Raw genomic sequence first — 11378 nt, forward strand, 5'->3', positions numbered from 1 at the left:
GGGCATCCGCGGTGGGGGGAAGGCGCTCCATCCTTCCCACTGGAATCCTCGATGGGGGAGGAGGCGCTCCATCTTTCCCCCCAGAATCCTGCCCGGACGGCTCTGCTCCGCGGCCATGCCACGGAGCCACCGGCCAGCTCCGGCCACCTGCAGCCAGACATCCGGCCGCTGGGCAGCCCTGCAGGGACGCAAATGGCGGCTGTCGTAGCTGCTGCCATTTGCGTCCCGGTATTGAGCCGTGATAGGCTATGTAAATATTTACGTAGCCTATCACGGCAGAGGGAAATAACCCAGCATACGCAAATGGCGGTAGCCGCCGCCATTTGCGTACGCTGGGGTTCCCCCCCCCCTGCCGTGATAGGCTATGTAAATACTTATGTAGCCTATCACGGCCTCTGCAGGGATGCGAAAGGCGTCCCAGCATTAGCTGTAATAGGCTACGTAAGTATTTACGTAGCCTATCACGGCTTGAAGAGGAGGAAGTGAATGGCGGCCGCAGGATGGCCACCATTCGCAAAGCAGCGTGGACAGGAGCAGGTAAGTGCTCCATTTTGCACGCCTTTCGTGGGGTGGGGGCGGCGGGGACTTTGTCCCACGTGCCTTTCGTGGGTTGGGAGAGCGGGGGCTTCATTCCGTGACGTATTTCGGGGGGCCAAATGCACTGGCATTTGGCCTCTCCGAGATCCGTCGCGGAATTCTCTGACATCCCTAGTTGTGGGAAAGAGAGAAGGAAACACAACGACAGAAACCAGCCCCCATTGTAACTCACAGGATATCTATAACAGAGCTGTGAAGTACTTAATTCCTCAGGCAATGAATCAGAGGATCCTCGAGATCACACTTAATCGCACTTAAGGAATTTGGCTTTTAAATGTGCTGTGTCAATTGAGGGGGATCTCTGTAAGTTCTGATGTGTGCATTCAAAGGAAATGGGAATTACTTCTGAGGAGACATTAATGGGTTTGTTGTGGGAAAGAGATGGAAACCAGCCCCCATTTTAATGCACAGGATCTCTATAAGGAAGCTGTGAAGGAGTTCCTTCCTAAGGCAATGAATTGGAGGAGGCTCGAGATCAAGCTTAATCACACTTAAGGAATTGGGCTTTAACATGTGCCATGTCGAGGGGCTTCTCTGTTATTTCTGTGGGCATTCAGAGGGCAAGCCTCATTCAGAACAATGGGAGGAAACACCCCTTGACCAGGGTGTCAGGGTTGAATCTAAGCCCATAGAGTCCCAAGGCAGCTCTGATTCTGAGGAGGAGATACAATTTGTGGGAGAGGAACTCTCTCAGACTTCAGAGGCATAGCTGGAGGGGGAACCCCCCCCCCCCGCTGACATTCCTGGGAGCCACAGTGACCCAGGCATGGAAAGGGAGGGACAACTTGAGCTTTTAGACACGAGGCACAGGCGCAGGCACAAGCGAGAGATTGCAGGAGCCGAGCTTAGGTGCTCAGTCCGATTGGCTCAACGTCAACAGCTGTGCCCCTTGGCCCCTCGGGAGAGGGGGAGATCTTCCCCTCCCACTCCTTAAGTTCAGAGGGTTGCCACATTTTTTCCCAAATGGAGATCAACTAATGTCCTAATCCTTAGAAAACCCTAGTTGGCTGTTCCTTTGTAGTTCCTCTGAGTCTCAGGCAATTAGCATCTGTATGCTTCATTAGGATGAATGGAATTAAAGCCTTGGAAAGCAGCCCTTTCATCTGAGTGTTGATTCTGGCTATTGGAGGATTCAGTAGGCAACAGGGGCATTCCTGACAGCGGGTCCAGGTGAAAGGCACACCCTTGGGCAGGGCTAGCATACCCAAGCTAAATGGGTACCCAAGCTAAATGGTTGGAGCATACAACAACTATACTGGGGCGAACCCGACTTAAAGAAAAGAATCAGACTTCAAGCAGTCTCAGGAAATCCGATTTTTCCCTGATAAGCTCCAGGGTGGCTGCCTCACGACCTCAACACGCATCCAGCTCAGAGTAAATCGCTGTTGGAAACACCCCCCTGGTCCATCAGCACTAGCTGAGATCCCATCAGGCTATACTTGAAGCTGGGACTTTTTGCCCCAAGCTGCATCACTTTACACTTGCTTCCATTGAATGGCATTTGCCATTTAGATGCCCCTTCTCCCAGTTTAGAGAGATCAGTTTGGAGCTCCTCACAATCCCTTTTTGCTTTAACCACCCTAAATAATTTGGTGCCGTCGGCACGTTTTCATTAGCTTTCTCATAACTGCCTCTTAACATGTCTTACATTGGTATCATTCGTTGCTTAAGAGGGGCATTTATTATGTTTCTGTATGCATACGGCATGAAGAATGGCTGCTTTCAGGCCTCTGTTCTGTGCCACCAGCCCGGACCCCAAGCTGGGACGCGAGAGGCAATGGAAGAAAGAGCCATCCTGGTTCTGGCCACCAAGTGCCCTGTGTGAAGTCAGCACAGGGAGACAGTCAGGTCAAAGGGCCCCTCCGACTTTTAGGCCTTGACATTTGCCAGACTTTGGGGGCAGAAGCAGCACCATCCCTCTGGGGATTCTGGGTAGCATTTGAATTGTGGTGATACTAGGAGCTCACCTTCTTTGTGTTAGAAAAAGAGACTCCGTAACTGTTGGCGTCTCAAGTTACATAAAAGCCCGAGTGGCGAAGAATGTAGGCAGAGCAAAAAGAAAATCATACTGACGTGCTCATGACTAACAGTTTGGTAAGCTGATACTAACTGTTTATTGGCTATTGACTTGGTGAGCCGATGTACTAACTGTTTCATTGGTTACTAGTAAGAACAATAGAAGCAATATGGTATAAAAGGCTTTTGCACACGTGTCTCGAGGTCCAGACTGCTCTGCACCCGTTTTGCAAAACGTTTCAATAAAATAGTGTTGGATCCACTGCTGCCTGCCTGGCATCCTTTCCTTCTAAACCGAAAGCAAGGACTATTTTTATCTAACAATTTGGTGCCGTGACTCGGATCCTGCTTCGGGGCGCGTCCCCTTTGCGCTGAGCCGAGGGGCCATGGAGGAGAAGTGGCCACAGGCGGTTGTTTACACTGCCTTCTCCTCACGATGGCGGCGGCCGAGGCGCTCGGGGACCAACGCCAGAGGAAGAGGGAGACGTGATCACTCCTTTTAGGCACCGGCAGTGGATCAATAAGCAGCTGGACGCAGCTGCGGGCGGGACAGAAGAGGCTTTTGGGGTAAGTGAAACAGCTTACATTAGGGGATAAACGCGGGACGGTGGTGTGTTTGTGCTTGTGTGAGATGCCTACGGGCGAAGCGAGTGGGGAGCCCCGATCTGCATTTCCTTACCCCGGAGACGGGCTAGGTCAGAGGAGGGCGAAGCGCAAGAATTGCTGACTGAAATTCCCACCGTCATGGGCGGGTCCCAATCTAAGTCTGCGAAGAAGTCCCATACGCCCTTGGAGTGTTGTTTGCGCAATTGGTCACGTTTTAAGCAAGATTATAGAACTAAGATGACAAAGGATCGTCTTGTCTTTTTTTGCACTCGGGAATGGCCAGTATTAGAACCCAAATGGCCACCTGAGGGGTCTTTTGACCCAACCTTGGTATCTGATGTGCGAACTACAGTAGCACAGAGGGGAAGTTGGGACCAGTTCCCTTATATTGATTCGTGGGCAACTTGTGCACCCCTCGGCGGCAGGCCCGCCCCGTGGGTAATTAAATGTATGTCCTTGGCCCTCCCTGTGATAACTAAGAAAAAATTGAACTTCCCTATTAGAGAGGTCCCCGACCCTACCACCCAATATCCTCAACGGATGTTGTTTGTTTATGTCCCATTCACGACATCTGACTTGTAAAATTGGAAACAATTTAACCCCTCCTTTGAGGAGGACCCCAGTCCATTGTTGTCCTTAATAGAAAATGTGAGGCTCACACACAATCCTACCTGGGACGACACACAGATGTCATTAAACACTTGTTTCCTTAGTCAGAAACCGATTATTCTTGCCGGCGCGCGCCAAGCTTAGGGAGGAGCTCCCCCTTGTGACCGAAGATCAGATAGCAGCAGTGTTGCCTTTAAGACAGCCTGATCAGAGACTAGCCACCGCTGCACAAAGGCAGAGGCATGCCGTATTTTTGGCTCATTTTAGCAGGCATGAGACAAGCTGCGCAGAGGGCCCCCAATTTGCAAAAAGTTCTGACTTTAAAACAAGACAAAAACGAGCCTCCTGCTGTGTTCCTCCGAAAGCTAAGGGAAGCCTTCACCAAATATACTGACATTGACTTGAATGATCCAAATAATTTAAGGATCCTCACGACTCAGTTCGTGGGAAATAGCTGCCAAGACATCAGAAAAAAGTTGCAAAAAGTTGAAAGAGGCTTGGCAGCTGACCTAGGAGTTTTAGTTGAAGTAGCTCAAAAGGTTTATGAGAGGCGAGAAAAAGAAAAAGACAAGAAGCAGGCCAAGCTCCTTGCTGCGGTTCTTAGACCCGACAAAGAGGGAGCTAGAAAGGGGAGGAAAGGGGGAAGGAAGGGATCTCCCCTGGGGAAAGATCAATGTGCCTTTTGTAAGAAAATGGGACACTGGAAGCGTGACTGTGAGGCTTTGAAGCAGAAAGAGAGAGGGGAAAATACGGGAGGAGCGCAGAGAGTTCTGTATGAACAGGAAAGAGATTAAGACAGACCGGGGCCCGGCCCCCTCTTAGCCGTCTCTGAGGCAAGACGGGACCCCATGGTCAAAATAAAGGTTGGGGGCCGCTCCTACAAAGCCCTTGTAGACACAGGGGCCGCCCCGTCCGTCCTCCCCCTCAGTGAGCTCCCAACGGGAGGTGGGGGGGTTCACCACCATAATGGGGGTCGAGGGAAGGGCAACCCAAGTGCCCCTCTCTCGTCCCCTGTTCACCAAGGTTGGAAAAACACACCTAGAACATGCATTTGTCTGTACCCCCTCCTGTCTGGTGGCATTGCTAGGGAGGGACTCATTGACTAAACTCCAAATTGAGATTGCTTTTACTCCTGACGGAAGGATGGAGATACGGCTCCCTAAACAGCAGAGTAGTAACTACCAAATGGCCCTTTTAAAGGTTGCAGAAAAATCCACCCCAGAGGCCACTGAAGACTAGAGCCTAATAGAAAACAGAGTCAACCATCTAGGGGGGGTTATAAAGTGTCAAAAGAAAAAGTACAGTTGGCCCAACCAACTGTAAAATTCCTAGGCCACCACTTAACTAAAGGGACTCGGAGCCTAGGGCAAGAAAGAGTCGAAGTCATCCGTGACACTCCTGTCCCTAAGTCCCCCCGCGAATTGAGGGCCTACCTGGGGTTGACCGGATTCTGCCGACTATGGATAGCAAACTATGGGGAGACAGCGCAGCCGCTGTATGAGGCGCTGCAGAAAGAATAAATAAGTCTTTCCTCAGTCTTAAAGCTGCTCTTGTGTCACCACCCGCACTGGCCATACCAAATCCCAGCCGGCCATTTAGACTTTATGTGCATGAAAATAAGGGCATAGCTTGAAGAGTGCTTTGCCAGCGAAAAAGGCCCTCTTAGAGACCAGTGGGATATTATTCCAAAGTCCTAGATGTCGTAGCATGAAGATGGCCAAGTTGCCTAAGAGCAGTAGCGGCAGCAGCTCTGATCTGTACCAAAGCCGAGAGAATGACAATGGAAGGACAGATAATGAAGCTGAAGCTCCAATATTTTGGCCACCTAATGCGAAGAGAAAACTCCCTGGAAAAGACCCTGATGCTGGGAAAGATTGAAGGCAAAAGGAGAAGGGGACGGCAGAGGATGAGATGGCTAGATAGCATCACGGATGCAATGAATATGAACTTGAGCACGCTCCGGGAGAGAGCGCAGGACAGGAAGGCCTGGCGTGCTATGGTCCATGGGGTCACGAAGAGTCGGACACGACTGAACGACTGAACAACAACAAGAGTGCCGCAAATTTTGAGATCAGGAGGAGGAAGCAAATTTCTCAACCCAGCCCGGCATTCCCGATATGAAATAGGTTTACTAACAAACGAAAACCTCACTTTTAAGGCTTGCTCTAGCTTTAATATCACCACACTACTGCCAACATTACTGGGCACAAATGGATCAGGACTCCCAGATCATGACTGCCTTGAAGTATTAGACCTAGACACCAAAGGCCGACCGGACCTTGAGGATGAACCAATAGAGGGAGCCAGAGATCTGTTTGTAGATGGGTCTAGCTATATGCTAGATAGAAGGAGCTACACAAGAGCGGCCCTCTAGACAAAAATGTGCACAAAGAAAGGTTGCCTCCTCATTTCTCCGCCCAATCCGCTAAGTTGGTAGCCTTAACAAGAGCCCTGCAGGCAAGCAAAAGGAAGCGAGTATGCCGATAGCAAAAATGCCTTCGCCGTTGTGCATGCTCATGGGCAACTGTAGAAAGAGAAGGGATTCCTTACAGCAAACAGACCTCCAGTGGCTAATGGCGGCCTAATAGTGGATCTTCTAGATGCCCTCCAGCTACCCTCACAAGTAGCTGTTGTCCACGTCCGAGCCCATGGGAAAGAAAAAGAGGAAAAATGGAGACAGGGAAACCAGAAGGCAGATGAGGCCGCAAAAAGAGCAGCCAAAGAGGGAATCCAAGGAACATTCCTCATTCTACCCAAAAGAAAAGAGCGCCCCACATACTCCCCTGCTGAGTTACGGATGGCACAAGAACACGGAATAAGTCCCTGCGACGACAGATGGATCCAGATGACAGATGGAAGACTGCTTCTTCCACAGAGCCTGCAGAGGGTTGTTCTAAAACAAGTTCACCATTCTCTTAGACACCCTGGAGCATCAGCCATGATTGACTATTGCAAGAGGCTGTTTGTCTCCCCTAGCATAACTGTATGTGCCCACCGACTGGCCGCAACCTATAAAGTCTGCCAGAAGACCAACCCTCCCAGGGCTCCCCCCTCCTCCAAAAGGAGGGCGACCATAGGCCTACTATCCTTTCCAGAGGGTGCAAATTGATTTTGCTGAGATGCCACCATGTAGGGGTTACAGGTATTTGCTTGTAATAGTATGACAAATGACAGGGTGAGTAGAGGCGTTTCCATGTAGAAACTGCCAAGCTAAAACTGTTGTTGCTAAATTGTTACAGGAGGTGGTGCCCCGGTTCTCCCTGCCCGAAGTTATAGAGTCCGATCAGGGCTCACATTTCACCTCAGTTATTACACTGGGGATGGCACAAGCTCTGGGAGTAGAGTGGCATTTACATTGCCCCTGGAGGCCCCAGGCAAGTGGACAGGTTGAAAGAATCAATCAGAGCCTCAAGGAGACTTTAACCAAACTCCAACAAGGGGTGAAGCTCACTTAGGTTGAGGCTCTGCCAATAGCTTTAACGAAGCTTCGAAAGATGCCAAGAAAGGACATAAAATTGTCCCCCTTCGAACTGATGTTTGGGTTCCCGCCTCGGGTACACTGCAGAAAGAGGGAGGAAGTCAAGTGGGAGGTGGGTGATCAGATGCTAAGAGATCAGTTGACTTCTCTACAGTCTGTTCTTTCACAGCTACGAGCTTATTCCGTTCCGTTACAGAGACTGCCGTTAGATGCACCTATCCATCTCTTCCAGACGGGAGACGAGGTGTTGCTGAAAAGGTAGAATAAAGAAGCTTTAAAGGAAGGGCGGGAGGGGCCTTATTTGGTAAGACCAACCAGCCACTCGTGTGTAAAGCTTGTGGGTTCTAGCAAATGGACACATTGCAGCTAGATAAAGCCATTTAGGCGACCCTTGCTTCCTTCTGTCACCTGGAAAGAACAGAAGGACACGGGCAACAGTCCTCTGCTCCCTGGCACCCCTCCGGAAGCTGCCAGGGACACAGGCGAAGAAGCCATCCAGGAGCCACAATCACCTGTAATATACAAGTCACAACATCTGAGAGAAGCTCGTGATCGAATTACAAAAAACTTGTAATATGAAGCAAGTATTGTGGGTGGTGTTGGTAATGTTAGTCCAAAAAAAATATTAACATAAATGGTGATACCTCAAAGACTTGGGCTTGACAGCTTTAAGATAAAACCCCAAAATGTCACACCTACAGCCCTCAGACCACTTCTGGTACAGATCCCTGAGAAAGAGAGGCGTCCCTGGAGAACCAAGTTAGAGATCCCAATAACAGAGGAAACTGATAATGTGTGGTTAGAGTGGATAAAGTATACAGCCAAGTCTTTAAATAAGTCTGACTGTTTTGTTTGTGCCACAGGGAGATCTGTAGCAAAGGTGCTGCCCTTTCCACTGAGATGAGACACTCCTTCCCTCCTCACCTGTGTGATCCGTTTGTTCCAGCACCCTAACGCATGGGGAAAGAAAAAGTGCCAGACTCTCAATAAACTATACCCGTGATGCTATAAAGAGATTGGCTGAGCAACTAAATGCCACCAGCCAAATGGCTTGGAAAAATCAGCGTGTTCTTAATATGTTAGCAGAAAAAGGAGGGGTTTGTGTCATGCTAGGTAGACGGTGTTGCACCTTCATCCCTAACAACACTGCCCCAGATGGCACGGTAACAAGGGCTTTGCAGGGCCTCACCGCCTTGTCTGAAGAATTAGCCAAGAATTCAAAGATTAACAACCCCGTGACTGCCTGGTCAGAGAAATGGTTTGAAAAATGGAAACACCTAGCAGCCTCAATCCTTATTTCGCTTGTAGTGATGATAAAAGTTATAGTGTTATTTAGTTGTTGCATTATCCCCTGTGTTAAAAGCTTATCCCAGCGACTGATAAAAACCGCTGTCAAAACAGATGCTCTTGCTTTATTGTACCAATAAAGAGGCTCCGTTTTAAACGCTTTAAGACATGAATAAAGACTTAAAGGAGGGAATTGTTAGAAAAAGAGACTCCGTAACTGTTGGCGTCTCAAGTTACATAAAAGCCCGAGTGGCGAAGAATGTAGGCAGAGCAAAAAGAAAATCATACTGACGTGCTCATGACTAACAGTTTGGTAAGCTGATACTAACTGTTTATTGGCTATTGACTTGGTGAGCCGATGTACTAACTGTTTCATTGGTTACTGGTAAGAACAATAGAAGCAATATGGTATAAAAGGCTTTTGCACACGTGTCTCGAGGTCCAGACTGCTCTGCACCCGTTTTGCAAAACGTTTCAATAAAATAGTGTTGGATCCACTGCTGCCTGCCTGGCATCCTTTCCTTCTAAACCGAAAGCAAGGACTATTTTTATCTAACATTTGCATGGGGGCTGTGGTTATGATGACGACAGCAGTGGCGATGATGGGGTGGGCTGCTGCTGTCACCCTTCCGCACCTGTGCCTTTTCACTCCCTCGCCATTCGTTACTGTTTCTGGGCACAGCAGCAGCACAGCAGCGTAGCTTTACGCTAATGCAGGATGGCCGACAACACAGTTATCGCTCGTTGTCCTCTGGCTGCCACTCCACCTGCCCACAATGTCCAACCCTTGACCTGCTCTACATTTGTGGAGGAGACAAAAAAGCAAGAGAGGGACAGGAGCAAAATGGAGCCAAGCCATACTCAGCTCCACGTCTCTGGGATGCTTAAGCAGTGGGTGGGCAGTGTGTGTGTGTGTGTGTGGGGGGGGGTGCATCAGCCCCTACATGATCCAGGCAATGCGAGCACATGCATCTGCTTTCCACTCAATCCCCTCTACCAGTTCATCCACAAAAGAGAAAGTGTTACTGCTTTACAGGGACAATACTGACTTGTTTATATGGGGAGGGGTAGGGAGAGAGAAACGACTGTGGATTGTTATAGTTCAGTTCAGTTTATTGCTTAGAATCATAGAATAGTAGGGTTGGAAGGGGCCTATAAGGCCATCGAGTCCAACCCCCTGTTCAGTGCAGGAATCCAAGTCAGAGCATCCCTGACAGATGGCTGTCCAGCCTCGTCTTCAATGCCTCCAGTTGTCGGGAGCTGCCCCTTTCCAGCATGTATCTCCTTCACTGAGGGACTTGCACTGGCTGTCTATTCACTACCGGGCCCGGTTTAAGGTGTTAGTACTAGTGTACAAAGCCCTAAACAACTTGGGCCCAGGATACCTGAGGAAGCGCTGCCTTCTTTACCAACCCCCCCAGTCACTGAGGTCATAGAATTATAGAATCATAGAATAGTAGTTTTGGAAGGGGCCTAAGAGACCATGGAGTCCAACCACCTGCTCAGTCCAGGAATCCAAGTCAAAGCATCCCCAACAGATGGCTGTCCAGCCTCGTCTTGATTATAGGGATGGCGGAGAATTTCTCCCCGAATCTTCGGGGGGCCGAGCGCCAACGCATTCAGCCCCCCAAAATCAGCAGTGAAATTCTCCGCCATCCCCCTGCCACCCCCCCGGGATGGGACTTACCTTTGGCGAATGTCCCTCCCGGCGGCGGGTTCCGGCGGCGGTTCGGCGGCGGTTCGTCACGGGCGGGGGCGGCGGCCGGTCTCCTGACCGCCTGCCGCCGCCGCCATTGCAAAAAAAAAAAAAAACTAAAGTAAAAAAAAAAACCACACCCATGATAGGCTACGTAACAATTTACGTAGCCTATCACGGCTAGATTTCCAAAGACAGCCGTGATAGGCTACGTAAATCGTCACGTAGCCTATCACGGGTGACTTTGAAAAAAAAAAAAAGTGCGTATGCAAATGGCGGCGCCCATGGGGCGCCGCCATTTGTGTTCCTTATTTTGGCACGTCTAGTCTACGTAAAGATTTACCTAGACTATGGTGAAAATAAGGGCAAGCTATTTGCGTTCCCCTTATTTTCGCCGTAGTCTACGTAAATGTTTACGTAGACTAGACGTGCCAAAATAAGGAACGCAAATGGCGGTCCCCATGGGAGCCGCCATTTGCATACGCACTTTTTTTTTGGGGGGGTGACTTTTTTTTTTTCATGGGTGACTTTGAAAAAAAAAAGCACGTATGCAATTGCGGCTCCCATGGGGACCGCCATTTGTTCCTTATTTTGGCACATCTAGTCTACGTAAACATTTACGTAGACTACGGCGAAAATAAGGGGAACGCAAATAGCTTGCCCTTATTTTCGCCGTAGTCTAGGTAAATCTTTACGTAGACTAGACGTACCAAAATAAGGAACGCAAATGGCGGCACCCCATGGGCGCCGCCATTTGCATACGCGCTTTTTTTTTTCAAAGTCACCCTTGATAGGCTACGTGACGATTTACGTAGCCTATCATGGCTGTCTTTGGAAATCTAGCCGTGATAGGCTACGTAAATCGTTACGTAGCCTATCACGAGTGTGTGTTTTTGTTTTTGTTTTACTTTTTTTTTCACGGCCAGGTAGACGGGGCGCTCCTACCCGGCCTGAATTTCGCTGGCGAGGGATGGGGCGCCTCCCACCTCGGCCTGAATTTTGGCCGGGCAAGGCGGGGCGCCTCCCCCCCCTCACCTGAACTTCAGGGGGAGAAGCGAAGCGCCTTCCCCCCACCACGAAGCAAGCTGC

At 49.7% G+C, this 11378-nt stretch overlaps 1 long non-coding RNA gene across 1 annotated transcript; it reads left to right on the top strand.

Moving 5' to 3' along the window:
* Positions 1 to 2965: 2965 nt before the first annotated feature.
* Positions 2966 to 7819, top strand: LOC146356661 (uncharacterized). Its single transcript, XR_014788675.1, has 2 exons — positions 2966 to 3180; positions 7461 to 7819. It is a non-coding gene; the product is annotated as an uncharacterized LOC146356661 (long non-coding RNA).
* Positions 7820 to 11378: the final 3559 nt, after the last annotated feature.

This window comes from Heloderma suspectum, chromosome 2 (assembly GCF_057233095.1).
Source record: "Heloderma suspectum isolate Gila_16-S chromosome 2, 16-S_ref, whole genome shotgun sequence".
Taxonomy (NCBI): domain Eukaryota; kingdom Metazoa; phylum Chordata; class Lepidosauria; order Squamata; family Helodermatidae; genus Heloderma; species Heloderma suspectum.